Source organism: Babylonia areolata, chromosome 25 (assembly GCF_041734735.1).
Source record: "Babylonia areolata isolate BAREFJ2019XMU chromosome 25, ASM4173473v1, whole genome shotgun sequence".
Taxonomy (NCBI): Eukaryota; Metazoa; Mollusca; class Gastropoda; order Neogastropoda; family Buccinidae; genus Babylonia; species Babylonia areolata.
Genome location: NC_134900.1, coordinates 37,011,800 through 37,016,239, shown reverse-complemented (window position 1 = coordinate 37,016,239; position 4,440 = coordinate 37,011,800). Strand labels below are relative to the sequence as shown.

The following is a 4,440-nucleotide window of genomic DNA, read 5'->3' as shown; positions in this document are numbered from 1 at the left end:
TGTCAAGTCAGTGTTGTCTTTTGACAAAATTCTGCTGAAGAAATCCACTCTGATATATACCATAGTTAGTCGTGTCCGACTATGACCATCAGAACAGCAGAGAAGGCAACTGCAGTTCCGACTATTTGGGCTAGAATTTGATGATAGTGGAGAGTGTCTTGCCCAAGTTACATCCCCACTCTCTCGGCCAAGAGGGTTTTAGGACAGTCGGCGTTGGGATGGTTCCCAAAGGCCAGCTAGCCCCCAAGGCAGCAGCACTAAGAGCCAGTGCAACTTTGCCTCCTAGTTTGAGAGACATAGTCCTTCACAAATGTCTAAACTGTAAATGATTTCCCATTGACTGTAGAGACCATTGATGATACAGCTCTCACTTTGCTGTTAGCCCAAATGTAAACTTATGTCAATCTGTGATATAAGCCGAGTGTTGGGTTTAAAAGGTTGCCAACAGCACCCGGTGTTCCCAGGCGGTCACCCATCGAAGTACTACTGAACCGGGCTCGACGTTGCTTAACTTCGGTGATCAGACGAGAACCGGTGTTTTCAACGTGGTATGGCCGTCCACTCTGATAGGCCCAACACAAACATTCACGCATGCACTCAAGGCCTGACTAAGCGCGTTGGGTTATGATGCTGGTCAGGCATCTGCCTAGCAGATGTGGTGTAGCGTATATGGATTTGTCTGAACTGACGGTGTGACACCTCCCAGTTGAAAAATTGAAACAAATTATACAAAGCAAGGGCAGACCGCAGAGCCTGACCAGTGCAACTTCATGCCACAGAGGTAAGACATTTGCCTTAAAAAAAAAAAAAAAAAAAAAAAAAAAGCAGGCGTGGTGTAGCGTATAATGGATCAGTCCGCACCTTGTAACTGAAAACCCTACCGGCGCATTGCACGTCAGACAATGACAATGACAATGACAATGAGTCTATTCCCATTAACTCTTTGGAGTCATAGAGAAACAAGGAAACATGACAATAACGGGATGACGGCCACAGAGGAAGAGCGAAGATAATTTGAGCAGAAGAAACAAAAGGGGAGATAATAAAAATGGGGAAAAAATAAAATGGCATAAAATAAAATGCCAAATGTGATCATCAGTCTGATACAATGCAAATGCAATAGCAAAAGCAATACTCCATAGACAAATGCACAGATCACAACTTAGATTTACAATAATTGTGAGTGAAGTGACGTGTTCGGCTCTGTATCTGACTAGTTGAGCCTGAACTGGGAACTGAGGGGATTAGCTGGGGCATAGCAGTAACAATGACGTGGCGTTGGGTTATTTCCCTTGATGACTTACGAGAGGTCACGAGAGTTGCTTGGCGGGAATACGTGATGACGACGGACTGTGATCAATGTGTGTTCATTTGAGGCTGAAACGTCACATTGACGACGAGAATTCCCCAAGGACTCATGCAGGGAAGTACTAACATACATTTATATTTGCTTTCCGTGTAATAGTTCTCACAAGATAGACAGTTCTTGGAGAAATATGCACTTGTTTGTTTCATGTTAGAAAGTTTAGTGACGCCATTTTGTATCAGTCAGCAAATCTACAAATTGTTTTTCAACTGTGACATTAGAAGTTATTGTGTTGTTGTTGTTTTTCTCCAGTCATAAACTTTGCTAGAGTGTAATCCACAATTCAGAATGGCACACACAAATAAGTTTGACGACTTCAATCCTGCTGTTGAAAATTTTGATTGTTATATTGAACGCATTACCATGTACTTTGAAGCAAACGACACTGCTGAAGATAAACAGAAGAGTGTATTCTTGTCAGTTATTAGTGCCACATATTATTCACTGCTTCGTTCACTGTGCTCAACTGACACACCAACAACAAAGAATTATGACTTCATTGCTATCGTCAAGGCACGTGTCACCCAAACCACTTATCATAGGTGAAAGGTTCAAATTTCACAACAGAAAGCAGAATAAACTGGAAACTGTGAACGACTTGGCAGCAGAACTGAGACGATTAGCATTCACATGTGACTTTGGAGAGTTTCTGCAAGATGCACTGAGAGATTTGTATGTGACCTTTTTGACGCCATAACTCAGAAGAAGCTGTTATCTGAAAAAGATCTCACCTTTTCAAAGGCAGTGGAAATGGCCCATGCTATGGAAACAGCTGCAAGCCACTCTGCAGCTCTTCACAAAGAGTGCTCTGCTGAACTTCCATCCACACCCGTTGTGAACACAGTCCAAAGAAAAACGTCAGTCTCAAAAACACCCAGCAAAACCAGTAATGAGCAAACCCAGAACACCTAGTGTTACCGCTGTGGTAAAGCACATTTCGCTGCAAGCTGTCCTTTCAAGAACTACACAGTAATCACTGCAAGAAAGTTGGACACTTAGCAGCTGTCTGTCGTTCAAGGAACAAAACTGGATCGTCTGCCCAGAAGTTCATTTCAGAAGATCATGAAGAGATAAAAGTGGTGATGTTCGCTGATAAGAGAGAATATAAGCCATATACAGTCACTATACAGGTCGAAGGCAAACCTGTGGTCTTTGAAATTGACGCTGGAGCCTCAGTCACTCTCATCAACGATAGAGCTTTAACGATACATGGGGAAGGGGCATATTATTGGCTGGATGTGACACAAATCTGAGAACATATACTGGACAACAGATTCCGGTGCATGGAAAAGCTGAAGTCCAAGTTTCCCATCAAGGCAAGTCTGCAATCCTACCTCCTGTTATGGCCAGTGGTGGTCCAAATCTACTGGGCAGAAACTGGATCCGTGGACTGGACACGGAAGCAGCGATTCTAGTGAACCAGGTAACCATGAAATCACCGTCTGGGCTGTCAGAATGTGACCAGTTTCCCAACCTGTTCAAGGATGAATTGGGTTATGTTAAATCATGTCCAGTCACAGTCACACTTCACACTGAAGATAACTGCAAACCAAAATTCTACAAAGCCAGAATGGTACCTTTTGCACTCAGGGGCAAGGTTGAGGCTGAGATTCAGAGGCTTGAAGACCAAGGCATTATTGAACCAGGGAAACACTCAGCTTGGGCACCACCAGTGGTCCCAGTTCTAAAACCTGATGGAACTGTGCGTTTGTGTGGTGACTACAAAGTAACGGTGAACACTGTAGCAAAAGCAGATGTGTACCCCTTGCCTACAGTTGAAGACCTGTTCAACAAAGTTGCTGGAGGGAAATCTTTCACCCAACTTGATTTGAAGCACTCATACCAACAGTTACCACTTGCGGAACAGTCCAAAGAATTGACCACCATCAATACACAGAAGGGCCTTTTCAGATACACTCGTTTGCCCTTTGGAGTCTCAGCTGCACCAGCCATCTTCCAACGAACAATGGACTGCTTGTTGCAGGACATTCCACAGAACGCAGTGCTTCAAGATGATATCCTGGCCACTGGCAGCACCGATGAAGACCACACTCTCCACCTGCAGGAAGTATTTCGCAGACTTGAAGCTGAAGGTTTCCGGTTGAAGAAGGAGAAATGTGAATTCATGCTACCAGAAGTCACATACCTAGGTCACCGGATCAATGCCGAAGGAGTCCCGCCCACACCTGAGAAAGTGAAGGCTGTTCAGGATGTCCAAACTCCCCTAAACACAACTGAGTTGAAGTCATCAAGGGGAAATAACCCATCAGTAACAAAACAGAATACAATGATTTGTTATTTTAGCACCCATTTGCCAGGAATACTGGACACGGTGTGATATATACAGGAGAGAAAGGATGACGCGATTCCCACAAGGGACCTCACCCATCTTCGGGACAGTTGTCCGACACACTGACCACTGGGTCACCTCCCCTATCCCGAAGAGCGATTCACTCAGGGGCTGGGCAGCACGTTGGTTTCATCATCTGTCAGGCATCTGCCACGGACATGTATTTACCTGTTTGTATGTTCATGGGCATCTGCTTCTTTTTGTCTATTGCATCATGTTGGTGGGACACACGAGCGTCATATTTCTCAAAGTGTTGCCAACATCGATCATGACCCGAAAGCGGAGTATGGCTGCCTACATGGCAGGTTAAAAACGGTCATACACGTTGCAGCCCACGAACGCAGAAGAAGAAGAAGAAGAAGAAGATCATGAGGCCACAGGAAGGGGTTTCACTACTGTGTTCATCAACTTGAAGCTGTGATAATGGCTGTGATTTCACTGATCGTGAAGAGCTGTTTTATTCAATGAATAATCAAATCCGATTTCATACACCACACCTATGTATCATCATTTATATGCTCCTGCATTTGTCATACAGCTGAGCACAATCCCACAGGCATGTTCGTTTTTTAACCAGTGAGTCATTGAACTGGAATGTTGTCTGCTGTCCCCACACCGACCCAGCCATTCAGTACTGATCGAATGCAGCTATGCGTCTGCGCATTGATGTGTCAGTGGGTAAAATGTATATTCACTCGGCTATTAGAAGAAAAGGAAACGGGAA

General features: G+C 44.4%; 1 pseudogene; it reads right to left on the bottom strand.

Moving 5' to 3' along the window:
• Positions 1-439: 439 nt before the first annotated feature.
• On the bottom strand, positions 440-562 carry LOC143300091 (5S ribosomal RNA; annotated as a pseudogene).
• Between the last annotated feature and the right edge of the window lie 3,878 nt (positions 563-4,440).